This window comes from Gossypium arboreum, chromosome 13 (genome assembly GCF_025698485.1).
Source record: "Gossypium arboreum isolate Shixiya-1 chromosome 13, ASM2569848v2, whole genome shotgun sequence".
Classification (NCBI taxonomy): domain Eukaryota; kingdom Viridiplantae; phylum Streptophyta; class Magnoliopsida; order Malvales; family Malvaceae; genus Gossypium; species Gossypium arboreum.
The window spans coordinates 52,697,163-52,719,508 of record NC_069082.1 but is presented as its reverse complement, the minus strand read 5'-3'; the positions used below and the strand labels follow the sequence as shown (position 1 = coordinate 52,719,508).

Genomic DNA, 22,346 nt, shown 5'->3' with positions numbered 1-22,346 from the left:
GGTGTGTGACCCTGTTTCATGAAAATTTCTCTAAATGTTCCCAAAGTTTTCTAAAGTTCTCAGATTAGTCCCGAACTACTCCCAATGTACGTTTTGGGCCTCGTAGGCCCATATAAGGGACAATTTGCATATGTCTGAATGAATTTTATATGAACGAAATTTTATGGCTCGATTTTGTATGTTTGCTGGTGTATAAGTCCGATAATGCATCGTATCCTGTCCCGGTGTCGGACACGGGTAAGGGATGTTACATTCCATGTATGTATGGACTTGTTATGGATTGGTACAGGTATGTACATGTATATTATGAGATTATAATCGAAGAAGTTATAAAGTTTGTATATAAGCTTATGAATAAGCAGTTGAAAGGATTTTAAAGTAATCTTAAAGTACATGATAATATGTTTAGATTGATGAATGTTGTATTTGTTATTAGTTAAGTTTATATCATACGAGCTTACTAAGGTATGAAGCTTACTTTGTGTTAATTTTTCTATGTTTTATAGTGAATCAAGGCTAGCTCGGATCCGAGAGTCGTCAGGAACATCATCACACTATCAAACATCTAAGTTGGTACTTTTGGATTATACATTTTTGGCATATGGCATGTATAGGCTAGATGTGGTATTTTTGTTGTGATTATAGCCATGGGATTTGTCTTGTAAATTGTGTATGTTTTGGTTTGTAGATATAGCCATGTGTGATGGCTTATTTTGGTATGTTTGGTATGAATGTAGTTATGGTTTTATAGTTGCTCAAATGGTTAATTGATTTGTGGAGTATAAAATGCTTGAGAAATGCCTTGATAAGGTATGATTTTAGATGTTTGTGTGGTTATTTATAAGGAAGTTATGTGAGTGTGAATTATGGTAAATGAACTATATAGATTGATATTGTTTTGGCATGTATTTGGCTAAGTAAATGGTAGTGATTTGAGATTTGGAATAGATGAAATTATAATGGCATGAATTTTGCATTTGGTTGATGATTTTGGCTGCCTAATTGTATGATGAAATGGTACAATTTTGGTTGTTTAGGTGAGCATAAATAAAGGTGGCAAATTGGCCTTGCAAATGGCCTATTTTTGTCCACACAGGCAGAGACACGGGCATGTGTCTCAGTCATGTGTTACACACGGTCATATTACACGCCCATGTGTCCTCTAGTGATGAAATTGAATTGAAGTTAGTATGCTCCACACGGTCTCACACACGGGCGTGTGACCAGCCGTGTAGTACAAGTCAGTACACTCCCTAATTGGCACACGACCTAGCAGATGGGTGTGTGACTTGGCTGTGTTGCATAAGTCAGTATACCTTACAGTTTTGGCACGGCCTAGCACAAGGCCTGGCACACAGGCGTGTGTGGCCACTTCGAAGGGCACACGGGCTAGACACACGGGCTTGTGGTTGGCCGTGAGACCCAAGTCAGTATGTATGCCTTGTTTCCACACGGCCTAAGACACAGGCGTGTCTGGAGCCATGTGAGGCACACGGCCTGTTCACACGGGCGTGTGACCCTTGTAAGTTTGAAAATTTTTCTAAGTTTCCAAAATTTCCCTATGTTATCAATTTAGTCCCGAACCACTTCTAAAGCTTGTTTAAGGCCTCGTAGGCCCTCATAAGGGACAATGTGATTGTGTTGAATGATTTATGAGAATGAATGCTTTATGCTCAATAAATGTATGTTATATGTTGTGAATTGATCGATAATATCTCGTAACCCTACTTCAGTGATGGATACGGGTTAGGGGTGTTACAACTTCTATCTTGGATAAGAGAGGCATGGGCTACATGAGCCCCCAATAGTTTATCGGATACATTGATAAGCCGAGCATTCCCGATTGACCAAACAAAACCGGTGGATTCTTGGTCACAACCAGCTAAAGTTAAAGTTCCGTCAAAGAGCGTTTCCATGGGGTAAAACCTCCTCAAGGAATATAAGGTTTTCATGAGGCTGATCTTGAGCCGCCATCCAAGCACAAATACCTTCGTTTAAAAGAATATTTTTGGTGTAGAAAGTCTCAAATTTAAGATCTTCTGCTGCACTGATTTCTTGGGAAATGAAGTCATAGGCACGTAGGTTCAGAGCCAGACTGACTACAGAATAAAATCAACCACTTGATTCTTGGTCCCTTTCCTATCTTGAATTTCAAGATCAAATTCTGCAACAGTAATATCCACTTGATATACCTAGGTTTGGCATCCTTCTTGGTCACCAAATACTTAATCGTAAAATGGTCTGTATAAACTGTGACCTTGGTATCAACTAGATAGGATCTGAATTTCTCAAATGCAAATATCACATCTAATAGCTCCTTTTCAATAGTAGTGTAGTTAAGCTATGCATCAGTCAAGGTCCTGCTTGCATAATATATAGCATGGAATACCTTATCCTTTCTTCGCCCCAATACTGCTCTTGTAGCGTAATCACTGGCATCACACACAAGTGCAGAAGGTAGTGTCCAATCCAGTGCTATGAAAATTGGTGCTATCACTAGTTGCTTTGTTTATTCTTCAAAAGCTTTCAAATAGGGCTTATCAAAATTGAAGGCTCTATTATGTTCTAACAAGGTACAAAGGGATTTGAAGATTTAAAAAATCATTAATAAATCTTTGATAAAACCCTGCATGGCCTAGGAAACTTCGAATACCTTTAACAGTGGTAAGTGGTGGCAACTTTTTAATCACCTCAATCTTTGCTTCGTCCACAACAATCCCTTTTTGTGATATTTTATGTCCCAGAATAATGCCTTTACAAACCATGGAGTGGCACTTTTTCGAGTTCAATACAAGATTAGCTTCTTCACAGCGATAAAGAACTAACTCCAAATTCTTCAAACAATTCTCAAAAGTATCGTCAAAAATAGAGAAATCGTCCATGAATACTTCAAAAAACTTTTCTACTATATCTGAAAATATCACCATCATGCAATGCTGAAATATTGTTGGGGCATTATACAACCCGAATGGCATCCATCTAAATGTGAAAATTCCATATGGACATGTGAAAATGGTCTTCTCTTGGTCATTGGGAGCTATGGCAATCTGATTATACCCCAAGTAACCATCAAAAAAACAATAGAAGGCTTTACTAGCTAATCTATCCAGCATTTGATCGATGAAAGGTAAAGGGGAAATGGTTCTTCTGAGTTACATTGTTAAGCTTGCGATAGTCCTTTCTTGGGTACAGATTGAACATGGCTCACCCACGAACTATCGAAAATAGGGTATATTATGCCAGTGTCAAGCCATTTGATAATCTCCTTCTTGACAACTTCCTTCATGATGGTGTTCAACCTTCTCTACTACTCAATAGAATTACTATGGCAATCCTCTAGTAAAATCTTATGCATGCAAATAACAGGACTGATTCCTTTGATATCGGTGATTGTCCACCCCGGCACCTTCTTAGATCTCCTCAAAACATCTAGTAACTTAGCCCCTAATCAAGTGTCAACTCTGTAGATATAACTACTGGCAGAGTGTTGTTGTTTCCTAAGTAAGCGTACTTTAAATGTAACAGCAAAGGCTTTAACTCCAATGTAGGAGGTTTCTTTATAGAAAGTCTAGGAGGCTTAAAAGAACAAGCTAATAAATCCAAAAATTCAAAACTCTTCCCTATTCTATCTTCAAACCTCTTGGTCTCTATAAGATCACGAAGTTCTTCAGTCTTTTCTGCTTCACTCAACTCAAATGGCTCTGCATCATCATCATCATCAGAATTGTTGTCACAAGATTTTGCAAACTCTACCGCCACTGCCATTTCAATAAATCCAATGGCGTGACATTCTTCATTCTTATCTGCACACTTCATGGCATCAAAAACATTAAAAATAATTTGCTGGTTATTAACCCTCAGTGTTAACTCACCTTTTTGCACATCAATTAGTGTTCTACCTGTAGCTAGAAAAGGTCTTCCAAGAATAATTGACACTTCTTTATCAGCTTCACATTCTAAAATAATAAAATCTACTAGAAATACAAATTTATCTACTCTTACCAATACATCTTCAATTTTACCTTTTGGGTGTGCATAAGAACGACCAGCTAGTTGCAGCATGATTGTGGTGGGTCTTGCCTTCCTGATTCCTAGCTTCCTGAAAACAAACATAGGCATTAAATCTATACTTGATCCTAAATCACATAATGCATTACCAACATAATGATTTCTAATTGAAAAAGGAATAGTAAAACTCCCTGAGTCCTTCAACTTTGGTGAGGCAATTTGTTCATCAACATCGTTGTGCACCCTTCAGTGAGAGCAACAGTTTCAAATTCCCCCAAGCTTCACTTCTTTGACAAGATATCTTTCATGAATTTTACATAATTGGGCATTCACTCGAACAGTTCCACCAACGGTATATTGATATGGAGTTGCTTCAAGACATCCAAAAAAAATTTGAACTAAAAATCTTGCTTAGATTTCTAAAATCACTGAGGAAAAGATGGCGATGGCCTTCCTTCAGATTGCTGACATTTTTTGTTGTGACATTTTTATTGGTAACACAATTTGATTCTATTACAACATTCTTTTCATTAGTATGCTCAATTGTAAACTACTCCACAAATGGGTCTAAATTCTTTCTATGTGTGAGATCTAAGTTGTCCTCATTTGTAATGGCATCATTAATAGCTCCAAGTAACTAAGTACCACTTCAAGCGTAATGGCCTTGCAATGCTCCTTCCCTTATGAGCTTGAATTTTAGTGTCACTTGGCAATGCTTCTTAAGGTCTCAAGTTTAATGCATTGGCAATCTACCTTACTTCATTCTTCAAAGCTCTTAGGGCTGCAGCTTGACTTTAGATCACGGCATCATTTTTGGCCATATATTCCTTCAACAAAGCTTCCATAGATGAAGAATATGATGCTGAACTCTTTTGAGCATTTTGTCATGGCATTGGTTGATTATAACCAAGTGGTGCATTTATGGCATTCTGTCGAACAACATTGTTGGAATTCACAACTTATAAATTATTCCAACTGAAGTTTGGATGTTAATTCTGTAACACCCCGTACCCGAGACCGTTGCCGGAGTCGAACACGAGGTGTTAACGGACTTAATTCATTAATTAAACAGCTCATACAATTCATTTTAAAATTTCCAGACAAGCTGGCTAACTGCATCACAGTTGCTTTAAAAATCATATCTCGAGTTACGAAACTCGAAATCCAATTCCGTAAATTTTTCCTGAAACTAGACTCATATATATATCTACTAATTTTTTTCTAGAATTTTTGGTTGGGCCAATTAGTACAGTTTATTAGTTAAAGTCTCCCCTGTTTCAGGGTTCAACTACTCTGACCTCTGTGTATTACGAATCAGATATCTCCCTGTACAGATCTTCAATGACTATGCCGTTTATCTCTAATAAAACTAGACTCAATAAGAAATCTGTACATATAAAGCATGACTTCTAATTATCTTTGTAAAATTTATGGTAAATTTCCAAATTCAGAACAGGGGATCCAGAAATCGCTCTGGCCCTGTTTCACAAAAATTTAAACATCTCATAAAATATAGCTCATATACCTGTTTCGCTTATTCCATATGAAAATAGACTCATCAAACTTCGATTCCATAACTTATTCATTATTTAATTCCATTTCTACTATTTTTAGTGATTTTTTAAACTCACGTCACTGCTGCTGTCTGAATCTATTTTATGGTAAATTTTACCTATTTCATGGTTTCCATGGATTAGCTAGCAATTTGACATACATAATACCAAATATGATCATGATTAGCCATTCCAATGGCTAATCATTATAAGCATTTCTATTTCCATGCCACTCAATAACCATATCATAAGACCATATATACAAAATGATTATAATGCTATACATGCCATACTCAAAATATACAAGCCATTACGCCAAGATGGTATACGGATAGTGTGAGCGTGCCTCCGACCGTTTCCGAGCTGGCTTGTCAACACTACAAGGAATGAAAAGGAGGGAGGAAGCATAAATGCTTAGTAAGCTCACATGCAAATAGCAAGTAACATAACCATATAAGCAAACATAAAACATCATTTGCATAATCATCACCAAGACATTCATATCACCTTTTCATTTATCATCTTACCATATTGTTGTTATATCGAGTTTTCAACCCGAGGGTTAAGTACATACCTGTTCAAAGTATCCATTTCACAACCTTACCAATACGTCCCTTTCATCTTGAGTATTCCTCCATTTGAGTAGAACTTTATCCGTTGAACACATCGAATATAATTGGATACATGGATAACTTGCACATAAGTGCCACATATGTAGCCAAGCTACCATGTAACCCGCCCATAAGTGAACTCGGACTCAACTCAACGAGCTCAGGCGTTCGCATCCATAAGTGAACTCGGACTCAACTCAACGAGTTCGGATGCCTAGTTACATCTCACGAACTCGGACTCAACTCAACGAGTTCGGACGCTCGCATCCATAAGTGAACTCGGACTCAACTCAACGAGTTTGGATGCCCAAATATCCCAGTGACATGTCACTTGTATCCTAATCCATTCCTAAGGTTCAACGGGACCTTTTTCCCAATCATGTGTCTCAACCATCTTCTACGGAATGCCGATACCGATACTCGGTAGTATTTCACATTTTCCAAGTATATCACATAATTTGACATATTATCAAACAATTATCACAAGTATAATATTTCATAATAATTATCATATCATTTAAAAAACATTAAAACATTTAAAATAATAACTATGTTACCAACATTTACATATGAACTTACCTCGTATGCGAAAATGGCTATTTTTACCATTTCGTCCACAACTTGGTATTTTCCCCATTTTAGCCGAATTTCAGTTTTCCTTGCTCTATCATTTAAAATATAGTCTAATTAGGACTCACATTATTCAAATTGACCCAAAATCATATTTTGGAAAAATTACAATTTGCCCCTAAACTTTAGCATATTTACACTTTTGCCCCAAAGCTCGTAAATTAAAATTCAGCCTATTTTCTTATGTTTTATGACATGCTGATCATTTTTCCTTCTATGGCAACATCAAATTCTCACTCTAACATGTACTTATGACTATTAGGTATTTTTACCGATTAAGCCCTTTTGCTCGTTTTCACTTAAAACCGAGTAGCACAAGTTGTCTAACATAATTTAAAACCTCATATTCTATCATAAAACACCAAAATACACAAATTTCACCTATGGGTATTTTTCCAAATATAAACCCAGGTTAAATTATTGCTAGCATAAGCTAAATCGAGCTCTAGGGACTCTAAAAGCGTAAAAATCATTAAAAGCGAGGCTAGAACGGACTTACAATCAAGCTTGGAAGCTTGAAAACCCTATCCATGGTTTCTCCTTGCTATATTCGGCCATGGGGTTGAAGATGAGCAAAATTGGCTTTTAATTTTGTATTTTAATTCATTTTACCCCTAAATGACCAAAATGCCCTTACTACTAAACTTTCCAAAAATTCCATCCATGTCCAATTTTTGTCCATAGACTTAGAAATTGGTAAAATTACTCTTTAAGGACCTCTAATTAATAATCTAATTCAATTTTATGCAAAATACTTCTAGAACACAAGTTTTGCAATTTATTCAATTTAGTCCCAAATTTCAAATTAAGCACTTTATGCATAAAATTTCTTCACGAAATTTTCACACAATCATGCAATCATATCATAGACCTTAAAATAATCATAAAATAATTATTTATATCTCGGATTTTGTGGTCACGAAACCACTATTCCGACTAGGCCCAAAATCAGGATATTACAAATTCCACCCTGGATTGTAGGAGTTGGAATATGGGTTATTGTTCCGGTTAAAATTACCCATGTAGCACACAGATGCAGGGTTTGATGGGCATTCATCAAAAACATGATATTCCCACAATAACTGCATGATAGCTCGGCCATTTTCATCTCCTGAACTGTAGCTGGTCTCTTTAGTGTTTTGATCATATTAGCTAAAGATTATACCTGAGCCATTAAAGAAGTGATTACATCAAGCTCCATTGTGCCAGCAACTCTTCTGCTAGTCCCCACTCTCGTAGTAGGGTATTGATGATTATTTTTGGCAATCCGTTCCAAAATCTCACGCACTTCATTATATGATTTATCTAGCAAAGTACCATTGGCAGACGCATCCACTACCATCCTTGTATGCGCATTTAATGCGTTGTAAAACATTTCCATCTGTGTCCAGTGTTAGAAACCTTGCATTGGACATTTCCTAAGTAATTCCTTGAATTAGAAACCATACATTGGACATTTCCTAAGTAATTCCTTGAATCACTCCCAAGCTTCATACAACGTCTCATCCTCTAATTGTCGAAAATATGTGAGATCATTCCTTAACTTGGCATTCATATTTGGGGGATTATACCACAGAAAAACCTTTCACAAAAATCATTCCAAAATGCCACTATCCCTCTGGTACAATCTCTTAATGAATACGGAAATAGATTAAGTTGCAAGACATCTTCAGGAACACCTATTGCTTGAATGAGTCATAAACTTCCAAGAAAAGTCTTAAGTGTAGTCATGGATCTTCAATAGGCAATCCACTGAACTGTCCTCCCGTTTGCAGTATCTAAAACATTACTGGTTTCAACTCGAAATGCTAAGCTTGAATGTGTGGCCTCACTATTCCTGGATTCAAATCATCAAAAATTGGCACAACATGCTATCAAATAGGTTTGTCTCAATCATCCATCACATGAGGCAAATCAACATCCTGACTATTTGGATATAATGGATCTTCCCTATCTAGATCATTTCTAATCCAAGCCATATCTTGCAGTTCTCGTCTTCTTCTTTTGAAAGTTCTCTCGATCTCTGGGTCAAAAGAATACTCTCAATTAGTAGGAATGTATCTACTCATGCACTAACAACAAACCTACGGAAATTAAAAACAAAAAAGTTAAATAAAACTAAACCAAATTTCACCAACTTGTCATTCCCTGGCAACGATGCCAAAAACTTGCCGCGTGTGAATATAATATGCAAATGTGCAAGTATACACGTCAAATCAAGTACTAAAGTAGTAACAAAGATCGTCTCCTTAAGGATTGAATAAGATTAATTCGACTAACCTATTACTATAAACTATATGAATTAGGCTGTGGCAAAATAGAATAACAATTTCTATAGTAATATGCCCTATTAAAATCAAATAATTAACTTAAAATGTTGTGGCAAAGATAAAGAGACAAAGTTGAGAGGAACTATGTTGTTGAATGGAAAGGTTGATGACATGACAAAATATTAACAAATTTACTATTCAGATTAAATCTAAGGTAGTTTGCTTCTCTCGAGAGTCGGACTTCAAACTACCTACGTAAGGCTTTGCATGTCTACAAAACTTAAGAAGGATACCCAGCAATGTTTCTTCCTTTCTCTGTACAAAGTGTAACTCTATGTTTATAGTGCTACGAGTATTCTGTCAAATACTTACTTGTATCATTCGGTCACAATACAACTCATCTAACCTTTTCAGAATTAAATCAAGTTTATGAACATATTATACATTCATCTATGCCTCGGTCATTAAAGGAACTAAAGATTCATCCAATAATCCCAACTCAATGAGATTAGCTCATGAGTTGTAAATTAAAATCCAAAATGAAAGTACCATTCAACAACATATTTTGATAGTTAAAATTCATAAAATCAATGAAGATAATGAAGGAAGAACTTCAGAAAGCTTTCACCAATCTAGCCATCAACTCCAATGCTATAATATCTTGCGCAGCCTAGGGTTGAATGCTTCTCCTTCTTCTTTGTGTTGCTACTCAATTCCTTAGCTGCTACCCTTTTTCCTTGCGTCTCTGGATCTCCTATGAGAAATTGTGTAAGGAAAAACCATTCTCCCTTCTCTTTCTCTTTTTTCTTTTTATAGGGTAGGTCCCCGTCTCAATACACACTCCTTTCTCCCTCTTTTTCAGGTGGATATTTCTGGTAGAAGTATAGTTGGCTAAGAGTGGCACAGATTAACAGCTGAGTCAACATCTTCCTGGAATTTCCATGGAATTTGTGCTAGAAATCTATCCAACCTTTTTTCACGACAAAACTTCACTCATTCATTCTTTTCCTCCTTTCTACACCTGTTATAAATAACACACAATTCCTTTCCTCCTACAAGTAAAAGTAACATATAGTGACATTGAAAGCACAATCTAAGATTCATGATACAATGTTATAAAAATACTACTATAACTTCCTAAAATGCTACTAAATTTACTCAAGTATGAACAATTAACCAAGTCTAGAAGCTTGAAACATAACTCTTTTCAAGAGTTATCAAATACTATGAAGTAAGGGACTATTGTGAACAGATTGACTTGGTATCTCTTCCTAGAGACATTTAAGAATAAATTCATGGGTGAGTAGTACATGGAAGCTTGTATGCAAGAATTCATCAATTCGGTTTAAGGCAAACTGACTGTAGCTGAGTATGAAGTAGAATTTGTAAGATTGAGTCAGTACATAGTTGAAATGGTTTCTCAAGAAAAGGATCACTACAAGAGGTTTCGTTTTGGATGCATCATGCTATGCAACTTTATCTAGTAGCTCATGACACGGCGAGCTTTGATAGTTTGTTGAAAAAGATACGACTACTGAAGAGATAAGAGCGGAGGCAAAGCGAGCTTCAATAAGGACTAAAAAATAGATGTCTAGACACAAATTGCCAAGTTGGCCACTTTGCGAACACTGTGAATGCAAGCACGTGGTGAATGTTGAAAGGTAAGAGGTGGATGCTTCAAGTGTAGGTCCAAGGAACACTTGATAAGGAACTACCTAAGATTACGGGAGGGATTACAAGCCCAGAACGCAATCCCCACACCAGTACGAGCTAGTGCTCACTTAAAAGGAAGAGGTAGAAGTAGTAAAACAAGGCAAGTTACGCAACGAACCTTAGCACAAATAGTTTCCATACAATATGAGATAGGAGGGCTTGCGGAAGTTTATGTTGTGAGGGAACCACGGGATCAGGGTTTAATAGATGTCATTACCAGTACTTTCACTTTACGAACTTTACCATTATTTTCCTTACTTGATTCTTGTTTTACCCACTTGTACATCTTTAGTGACCTAGCCTATGAGCTGGGAATTCCAGTGGATGTTATAGACAAAGGGATGACAACCACTAGTTCATTTCATAAGACTATTTTGGTTAATAGAGTGTACAAAAGGTGCCCTTTTATGGATTCAATATAATTTTGGGAATAGATTGGCTGACTAAGCAAAAAGCCAAGATAGACTTTACACTTAAAAGAGTGACTTGCGAACTGATGAAGGGACAAAAATCATTGTGGTTGGGAGTGAACCCAATTTTTTCCCAACATGGTCTTAGTAATAAGAGAAAAGAAGTTAATAGGGAAAGGCTGATGCCTACCTCGCCTATGTGATGGATTTGCCAAGCAAAACTATAAGAGTTCGCGACATTCACACAGTGAAAGGTTATCCTAATGTTTTTCTAGACGAGCTACCTAGATTACTCCAAAATCGTTGATCGCGATTTTTGTGACAGTTAAGTTTTAAATATTTATAATTAATCGTTCTTGAAACTAACTATTATCACGATGCACACAAGTGTACCTATCGAACAGTAGTATAGTTTTAGCAAGACCGGATTGTCAAACCCAAAGGAACTAAAAGTACTAGTAATGACTGTCTTTTTATTATCTAGCCTAAGAATAAAGGGGTTTTGTTTTAACTAACTAATTAACTAATCTAAGAATTCACAGAGAATGGAATTGGGAGATTACTTTTGGAAAATGATTGAATTAAGACAATACCTAAAGAAAAATCCACCTAGACTGTACTTGTTATTCTGGCTACGAATCGGACGATTTACTCATTTAACTTGTTCCATAGAGTTCCCTAAGTTATGTTATTATCCCTTTTCAAGACCAATAACGTCTAATCCCTAGATTGAATAATCGAGACTTTTCTCTAATTAACACTCTAGGGTTACATTAACTCGATCTATAGGTCCCCTTATTAGGTTTCACCCTAATCCAGCAAAATCTTATCACCCTGTGTCTAGGCGCGCAAACAACTCCGCTTAATTATGAAAAATGTACTCTTAGACAGGGTCTATTCCTTCTCTGAATAAGAGCTTATCTTGAATCAGTATCCTGGGATATTAAAACAAGAATTAAGAACACATAATTAAGAACAAGTTAAGTATTTATCATACAATTCAGAAAATAATAACAAGATTTGTCTTAGGTTTCATTCCCCTTAGGTATTTAGGGGATTTAGTTCATAACTAAAAGGGAAAACATCTCAGAAGAATAACAGATACAAAACATAAAGAAAACCCAAAACTCCTGAAAGGGAATTGAGGGGAGATCTTCAGTCTTGATGGTGACTCCGGCTTCTGAGATGGATCAATTGGCTTCTTTCGAGTAATTCCTTCCTTCCTCTCCGTGTCCTCCTTTTTCTCTTCCTTTAAGGCGTATCTATAGGCTTTAGAATGCCTAAAAACCTTCAAAATTAGCCTTTTCCGAATTGGACTCAATTTGGGCTCTACAGGGACATGCCTGTGTGAATCGTGCTTCAAATCTGCCAAATTGACACGGCCGTGTGGTCTGCCCGTGTGAGGAAGTCCAGGCCGTGTTGATTTCGTACTTTGGTCCATTTTCTCCGTTTTTGGCCCGTTTCTCGTTCCTTTCGCTCTCCTATGCTTTTCTAAGTATAAAACATGAAATTAAAGCATTAGGAGCATCAAATTCACCAATTTTAAGGGAAAATCATCCATAAAATGCGTTAAGCATGGGGTAAAAATATGTATATATTACGGTTTATCAAATACCCCCACACTTAAGCATTTGCTTGTCCTTAAACAAAATTCTCAACTCATAATCAAAATACATCTTTCTCAACTTATAATCTCTATCGAAAATATCTCAAAATAATCCATAGGTAATCATACATTGAGAATTCAACTAAAAGAACATAAAAGTTTCAAACATTCCAAGTTGAGTATTTAATCATGCAAACATAAGTGTCTCCCGTCATCTAACTAATTACCTTTGATTCAGAATATCACAGAGTTTCACATCCTCACTAAAGATTCACTCAAATCACTCGAGGTGTTTAAGGACAATAATTGAAGCACTCAAGAATCAATAATGAAAAATTATTACCATAGGCTTGCATGAAAATCAAATCTCCACCACTATAAATTGAGATGATACATCAATCAAAAGGTCTTTAGAGGGATGTAATGAGGCTTGGTTAGGGGGTGTGGTCACAGGCTGAAAGCAAAAGTTATAATCGAGATTGAATTGAAAAATCACTTAACTAGAACAAGATTTAATATCACTTGCGTACAACAGAGCTTCTTCTCAGAATATGGAATTAAATACTTAAGCTCAAAAACAAAAGATTACTACTAATAATATGTATACATTTTTATTTAATTAAGAAGAAGCTAAATTACAAAATAGAATAAAACATTGTTAAGCAACTATTTCGATTCAAATCTCGACAAAAATGGGATTCAAATTAATTTAGGGGATCTCAACAATAATGGGTTAAGGGCTAATATTAAGGGTAATACAAGAAATGGTTTGTTAGGCTCAAGCGGGTTTACTAGGGGTTAATCGTGAAGGTAGGCTTTTCATGGCATGAGTGGGTTAATCCTAAGTGCCTTTCTTATTTTGACATATCAAATCAAATAGTGTGGCCTTGACATGCATAATCAAGCCAGTTCTAGAATAACAATTCAATACTGACGCACTCAAAGCAATAATAAAAGTGAGCATGAAAGAATTAATAGATGCTGAAAAGGCTCAAAATCTCACAAAAATTATGGCTTTTTGATGTTTAAAACTTGTGAATTCCAACTCAAAGTAATACCTAAACTTTGGGGAAACAACCTAAAATTTTAAATTCTTAAAAATCAACTTATCATGCTTGATTCTCTAATGTCTTAAGGTTTAAACAATCAATGCATAAAATGCCTATGTTTTAATTCAATATATATCAATCAAAATCATAAATCAATCAAAATTTATCCTAAATATGATATGAGAGCTTTTCAAGAGAACAAGGCAGTCATTCAGGGATTTTTCTAATAATAAAATAAATAACCCCCACACTTAAAACGTACTAATCGCGTGATTTCATGATAGGTTTTGAATATTTATAATTAATCGTTCTTGAAATTAACTATTATCGCGATGTAGGCAAGTGTACCTATCGAACAGTAGTATAGTTTTAGCAAGACCGGATTATTGAACCCAAGGGAACTAAAAGTACTACTAATGACTGTCTTTTTATTATCTAGCCCAAGAATAAAGAGGTTTTTGTTTTAACTAACTAATTATCTAAACTAAGAATTCACAGAGAATGGAATTGGGGAATTTCTTTTGGGAAAATCAATTGAATTAAGACAATACCTAAGGAAAAATCCACCTAAACTGTACTTGTTATTCTGGCTCCGGATCGGACAATTTGTTCATTTAACTTGTTCCGTAGAGATGCCTAAGTTATGTTATTATCCCTATTAAAGACTAATAACATCTAATCCCTAGATTGAATAATTGAGATCTTTCTCTAATTAACACCCTAGGGTTGCATTAACTCGATTTATGGATCCCCTTATTAGGTTTCACCCTAATCCGGCAAAATCTTGTCACCCTATGTCTAGGCGCGTAATCAACTCCGCCTTAATTATGACAAATGTACTCTTAGATAGGATCTATTCCTCCTCTGAATAAGAGCTTATCTTGAACCAATATCCTGGGATATCAAAACAAGAATTAAAAACACATAATTAAGAACAAGTTAAATATTTATCATACAATTTAGAAAATAATAACAAGATTCGTCTTAGGTTTTACTCCCCTTAGGTATTTAGGGGATTTAGTTCATAACTAAAAAGGAAAAAATCTCTGAAGAATAATGAATACAAAACATAAAGAAAACCCAAAACTCCTGAAGGGAAATTGAGGAGAGATCTTTAGTCTTGATGGTGAATCCGGCTTTTGAGATGGATCAATCGGCTTCCTTGGAGTAATTCCTTACTCCCTATTCTGTGCCTTCCTTTCTTTTCTCCCTTAGGGTGTATTTATAGTCTTTAGGATGCCTAAGAGCCCTCAAAAGTAGTCTTTTCTGAATTGGACTCAACTTGGGCTCATAGGGGCATGCCCGTGTGACACGCCCGTGTGCCATTATTTTAGGCCGTGTTCGAGCCTGTTAGAATGGCACAGAATTGTGTTTTACCTGTGTGAGTCATGCTTCGATTCTTCTAAATTGACATGGCCGTGTGGGCTGCCCGTGTGAGGAAGTCCAGGTCGTGTTGATTTCGTACTTTGGCCCATTTTCTCTGTTTTTGGCCCGTTTCTCGTTCCTTTCGCTCTCCTATGCTCCCCTAAGTATAAAACATGAAATTAAAACATTAGTAGCATCGAATTCATCAATTCTAATGGGAAATTATCCATTAAGTGTGTTTAACATGGGGTAAAAATATGTATAAATTACAGTTTATCAAATACCCCCACACTTAAGCATTCGCTTGTCCTCAAGAAAAATTCTCAACTCATAATCAGAATAAATTCTTCTCAATTTATAATTTCTATCGATAATATCTCAAAATAATCCATAGGTAATCATACATTGAGAATTCAACTAAAAGAACATAAAAGTTTCAAACATTCCAAGTTGAGTATTTAATCATGCAAACATAGGTGTCTCCCCTCATCTAAGTAATTACCTTTGATTCAAAATATCACAGAGTTTCACATCCTCACTACAGATTCACTCAAATCTCTCGACGTGTTTTAAGGACAATAAATGAAGCACTCAATAGTCAATAATGAAAAGTCATTACCATAGGCTTGCATGAAAATCAAATCTCCACCACTATAAATTGAGATGAAACATCAATCAAAAGGTCTTTAGAAGGTTGTAACGAGGCTTGGTTAGGGGGTGTGGTCACAAGCTGAAAGAAATGGTTAGAATCGAGATCAAATTAAAAAATTGCATAACTAGAAAAAGAGTTAATATCACTTGCGTACAACAGAGCTTCTTCTCAGAATATGGAATTACTAATGTTTATACATAGGTTTTTTTTTTTTAAGAACAAGTTAAATAACATAGACTAACTTATTACAAACAAGAGATAGCTAAGCAATTTACTCAACTTAAATCTCGAAAAAAAATAGGGATCAAATTAATTTAGGGGATTTCAACAATAATGGGTTAAGGGTTGATATTGAGGGTAATACAAGGAATGGCTTGTTAGGCTCAAAGGGGTTTACTAAGGGTTAATCGTGGAGGTAAGCTTTTCATGGCATGAATGGGCTAATCCTAAGTGCCCCTATTATCCAAATAGTGTGGTCTTGACATGCATAATCAGGCAAGTTCTAGAATAATAATTCGATATTGACACACTCAAAGAAATAATAAAAGTGATCATGAAAGAATTAATAGATGCTCAAAAGGCTCAAAAATCTCACAAAAATTATGGCTTTTTGATGTTTAAACTCGTGAATTCCAATTCAAAGTAATACCTTGACTTAGGGAAACAACCTATAATTTTAAATTCTCAAAAATCAACTTATCATGCTTGATTCTTTAATGTCTTAAAGTTTAAAAAATCAATGCATAAATGCCTATGTTTTAATTTAAGATATATCAATAAAAATCATAAATCAATCAAAATTTATGCTACATATGATATAAAAGCTTTTCAAGAGCACAAGGTAATCATTCAGGGATTTTTCTGATAATGAAATAAATACCCCCCACACTTAAGATGTACATTGCCCTCAATGTACAAAGGTAGATATTAGAATATAAAAATAAGATAGGGAGAGAAGTGAAACTTTCTGAATTAAGAATGGATGATATTCTTGGATTCGTGAGATCGAGTATTTTAAATAAAGCTGGAGGGCAAGCATGATTCTAAATGATAAAAAGAGAGTTAAGGGAATAATCTTATAGTAGTGGTAAAGATAAGCCATGTTTAAAAAAAAAACAAATGAATCTTAAAAACTTAATAAAAGAAAAATAAAATAAAATAAGATAAATAATCGATTTTTTCAAGTGGCACGGCCGGTGCAAACGCCCGTATGGATCGTGTCCCGTCCGTGTTCGTCGCGAACTGAGATGTCGTCACATGGCCTTCTGGCACGCCTGTGTGCCTAGGCTGTGTGGCTACATCATCGTGTCGCACAGACGTGTCTGGCGCGGTTCACTTCTCCCACGGTCGTGTACCTCTGCGCACGCTTGTGTTATTTTGATCGTGTCGTCCACGGGTGCTAGACACGGGTGTGTCGCACACCCGTACTGTTTTAACAGGTTCAACCACGGCCATGTCGCACGGCCGTGGTGTTTTATCGTAGCCCGTGTTTGGGAGAAATTGTTGTCCTATTTTCACATGGCCCTAAGCACGCCCGTGCTCTTGGCCGTGTCTCTGTGGAAAACCTGTATTCAAGCGCTCTGTTAGTAAGTTAGATGTTGAAGACTAAATTTTAAAGAAGTTAATATAGTTAGTGCTCGGGTTGCCTCCCGAGAAGCGCTTATTTATAATCTAAGCTCAACTTACCTCTCCGTTGAATGATCATGGTGGTTTGAGGATTTTATACTCCTCATTCCTGCTATTAATCTCATCAAAATAAGGTTTTAAACGGGTGTTGTTTACCTTAAAAGTGCCGAACTTGGGATGACTTACCTCGACCGTACCGAATAGGAAAATGCTGAGTACCGTAAGAGGGATTTCTTCATTCGATGTGGTAGTGACAATGTGGGGATCTGTGGAATCTAATAAGACTCTATCTCCAACCTTAAGTTCATTTGGAAAGGGATTGAGCTTGTTCTGTCGTAGATTTGGTTAGTCAGGTGTTCTCGGTTTATGCGTCCGCCATTCACCTAGCTCCTCGATTTGTAGCCTTCGATCTTCATGAATGAGTCCTCTACTATAGCTTAAGAATGGTTCATGTACTTCCTTCAGACCCATTTCCTGCAAAGAAGGTTGCACCATATTGTTAGTTTTAGTAGAATGGTTTAGACGATCACCTTCAATTTCCATTATGTTGCTAGAATTGCGAGCTAGAAGGGTGATTGTTTCGTCTCCCACACGGAGTGTGAATTCACCTGTGCCAACATCAATAATTTTTTTAGCAGTTGCTAAAAAGGGCCTTCCTGGAATTAGAGGAGTGTTTTTATCCTCCTCTATGTCTAGAACAATGAAGTCAACGGGAAATATAAATTTATCGATTTTAACTAGCACATCTTCAATAATACCCCTAGGATATCTTATAGTTTTATCTGCTAATTGAATGCTCATCCTAGTCTATTTGGGTTTCCCGAGACCTAATTGTTTGAACATTTTGTAAGGCATGACGTTAATACTAGCCCCCAAATCAGCTAATGCATTACTGACATCTAAACTACCAATTAAGCAAGGAATTGTAAAATATCTTGGATCTTTAAGTTTGTTGGGTGGTTTATTCTAGAGAATAGCTGAGCAAACTGCGTTTAGCTCCACATGCGATGCCTCGTCCATCTTCCGCTTATTTACTAAAAGCTCCTTTAAAAATTTCATTGTGTTTGACATCTGTGATAGAGCTTCAATAAATGGTAAGTTAATATGTAATTTTTAAGAGTTTATGGAATTTACCAAATTGTTCATCTGAGCGGTCTCTCCTTGTCGCGTTGGGGTATGGCACAGAGGTTTATATTTGACATTCACTAATTTGTTTTTATTGTGATCTACCTCACCTTGACCTTTTCTTACCACAGTTTCTTGCCTCGGTTCTAGCTCAAGCTCAACAAATCCTTTTTCATCTTGAACAATAATCGCGTTGAGCTGTTCCCTTGGGTTAGGTTTAGTATTACTTGGCAAGCTCCCTTGTGGTCATTCGAAGATTAGTTTAGAAAACTGGCCTATCTAAGTTTTGAGCCCTTGGATCGACGGTTGTTGATTTTTAAGTGCTGTCTCAGTGTTCTGGAAACAGGTTTCTGACACTGGGATAAACTTTGTTAGCATCTCTTCAAGGTTCAGTTTCTTTTCCTGTCGGTAGGGTGGTTCTTGGTAGCCTGGAGGTGGCATGTGGTATTTGATTTCCTTGACTGCCCCACAAGAAATTTGGGTGGTTCCTCTAACCTGCATTGTAAGTGTTACTATATGGATAGTTTTGAGGTCGAGGATTATTACCCATATAATTTAATTGCTCGTTATCGATGTTGTGGCCATAAGGTTGGTATTCCGAATGGCTTGTTCCACCTCCACTTGCTTCGTACTACATTACTGGTGAACCTGTGAAGAACTAAGAAAACCATCAATCTTATTATTTAGAAGTTCTACTTGGTTTGATAGCATAGTAATCGAATCGACATTATAAACGCCTACTATTTTAGTTGGTTTTGTCCTCATGACTTGCCACTGATAGTTATTCAGTGACATCTCCTCTATAAACTCATAAGCATCTTCAGGTGTTTTATTATTGATGGTTCCGCCAGCAGCTACGTCAACCATTTGCCGAGTCGAAGGATTCAGGCCATTATGGAATGTTTGAACCTGAAGCCAAAGCGGTAACCCATGGTGAGGGCACCTTCTCAAAAGGTTCTTGTATCTTTCCTATGCATCGTAGAGTGTTTCTAAATCCATTTGCACAAAAGAAGAGATATCATTACATAATTTAGACGTTTTAGCCGGCAGAAAATTTTTTAGTAAAAATTTTTCGATCATTTGTTCGTAAGTAGTAATTGACCCTCGTGGTAACGAGCTTAACCGCTGTTTAGGTTTGTCCTCAATGAGAAAGGGAATAACCGAAGAAGAATGGCATCGTCAGAAACGCCATTAATTTTAAATGTATCGCATAGTTCTAAGAAGTTGGCTACATGAGCGTTGGGATCCTTATCCTGCAAACCATCAAACTGAACAAATTTTTGTATCATTTGAATAGTGTTAGGTTTTAGTTCAAAAGTATTTGCAGCTACAGCAGGTCTAACTATACTTGATTTAGTTCCTGTTAAAGAAGGTTTATCATAATCATACATAGTTCGTAGAACAGGATTTTGATTAGCCGCAATTGCAGGAGGTAGCTGATTGTCTTGGTTTTCAGCCATCTCTTCGCTTGGGGGTTGAGTATCGTCTTCTTGCTCGTTCTCTGTGTATCTTAGGCTTCGCATTGTTTCTCTTTGGTTTCAGCAAAGTGTGCGATCGATTTTTTCGTCAAAAAGTAGTGGTCCTGACGGGTTTCTTCTAGTCATAAACTATAAAAACCTGCCAAGAGAAGGAAAAAATAAGAATAAAATTAAATTAAATTAAATTGCAAGAAAAATAAATGGCTAAAGTAATAAAAATTGAGTGTTCCTAATATCTTAGTTCCCTGGCAACGGCACCAAAAACTTGATCGCTTGATTTCGTGAAAGGTTTTAAATATTTATAATTAATCGTTCTTAAAACTAACTATTATCGCGATGTAAGCAAGTATACCTATTGAACAATAGTATAGTTTTAGCAAGACCGGATTGTCGAACCCAAGGGAACTAAAAGTACTAGTAATGACTATCTTTTTATTATCTAGCCTAAGAATAAAGAGGTTTTGGTTTTAACTAACTAATTATCTAAACTAAGAATTCACAGAGAATGAAATTGGGGAAATGCTTTTGGGAAAATCGATTGAATTAAGACAATACCTAAGGAAAAATCCACCTAGACTGTACTTGTTATTTTGGCTCCGAATCGGACGATTTATTCATTTAACTTGTTCCGTAGAGATCCCTAAGTTATGTTATTATCCCTATTCAAGACTAATAACGTCTAATCCCTAGATTGAATAATTGGGACCTTTCTCTAATTAACACCCTAGGGTTGCATTAACTAGATCTATGGATCCCCTTATTAGGTTTCACCCTAATCCAGCAAAATCTTGTCACCCTATGTCTAGGCACGCAACCAACTCCGCTTAATTATGAAAAATGTACTCTTAGACAGGGTCTATTCCTCCTTTGAATAGGAGCTTATCTTCAATCAGTATCCTGGGATATCAAAATAAGAATTAAGAACACATAATTAAGAACAAGTTAAATATTTATCATACAATTCAGAAAATAATAACAAGATTCGTCTTAGGTTTCATTCCCCTTAGGTATTTAGGGGATTTAGTTCATAACTAAAAAGGAAAACATCTCAGAATAATAACGAATACAAAACATAAAGAAAACCCAAAACTCTTGAAGGGAAATTGAGGAGAGATCTTCGGTCTTGATGGTGAATTTAGTTTCTAAGATGGATCAATCGGCTTCTTTGGAGTAATTCCTTACTCCCTATTCTGTGCCTCCCTTTCTTTCCTCCTCTAGGGTGTATTTATAGGCTTTAGGATGCCTAAGAGCCCTCAAAAGTGGCCTTTTCCGAATTGGAATCAACTTGGGCTCGACAGGGACATGCCCGTGTGACACGCCCGTGTACGATTATTTCAGGCAGTGTTCGAGCCTGTTAGAATGGCACGGGCATGTGTTTTACCCATGTGAGTTGTGCTTCGATTCTGCCAAATTGACACGGCCGTATGGGCTGCCCATGTGAGGAAGTCTAGGCCGTGTTGATTTCGCACTTTGGCCCATTTTCTCCATTTTTTGGCCCATTTCTAGTTCCTTTCGCTCTCCTATGCTCTCCTAAGTATATAACATGAAATTAAAGCATTAGGAGCATCAAATTCACCAATTCTAATGGGAAATCATCCATAAAATGCGTTTAACATGGGGTAAAAATATGTATAAATTACGGTTTATCATGTACATTGCCCTTAATGGACAAAGATAGATAGGAAAAGATAAATTTGTAATCATAAGATAGAGGGAAAAGTGAAACTTCCTGTATGATGAGTTCCTCGAACTGGAGTTTTGGAGAGTAATCGGTGTGAGAGTAGAGGAGGATACTCCGGCGATGGTATAGGTTCATTAGTCCATAAGTCCTGCGCCAAAAGAATATTATATCTAGTGGTAGCTATGGTCATGGTCGATCAGGACATGGCAGTCGTGGAGAACCTTCCCCCGGTGGAGTTTTTAGTTCCTATGCGATGATGAGCTTAGGAGCTCTATATAACTGTGATAAAATCAGGAACTTTTTAGAGGATATTAGTAAGAATAATTACTCTTAATGAAATAACCGAAATTGATAATAAAATAAAATTCTAAAATTTTAATTAAAATAAAAAGTAGTTTTAATAAAAATTTAAAACATAAAATAATAAATAAATGTTTTTTAACATCATCATCGCTGGATGGTTTGCGAGGTGGGACTGGCGATGAGGTGTGGAGGTGCTGACAAATCTGCTGTAGAGTAGCATCAATGTTGTCAAATCGTTGAAAACACTGCTGCTCAAATCGAGTGAG

The 22,346-nt window shown here is 36.3% G+C and overlaps 2 non-coding genes and 1 pseudogene across 2 annotated transcripts; 2 read left to right on the top strand and 1 right to left on the bottom strand.

Annotated features, from left to right (window-relative positions):
* Nucleotides 1-1,899: 1,899 nt before the first annotated feature.
* The window catches only part of LOC128286806 (uncharacterized), a 78,265-nt pseudogene continuing 57,818 nt past the window's right edge, over nucleotides 1,900-22,346 (bottom strand).
* On the top strand, nucleotides 8,242-8,348 carry LOC128287195 (small nucleolar RNA R71). Its single transcript, XR_008277891.1, has one exon. It is a non-coding gene; the product is annotated as a small nucleolar RNA R71 (small nucleolar RNA).
* On the top strand, nucleotides 19,544-19,650 carry LOC128287234 (small nucleolar RNA R71). The gene has a single exon (XR_008277929.1). It is a non-coding gene; the product is annotated as a small nucleolar RNA R71 (small nucleolar RNA).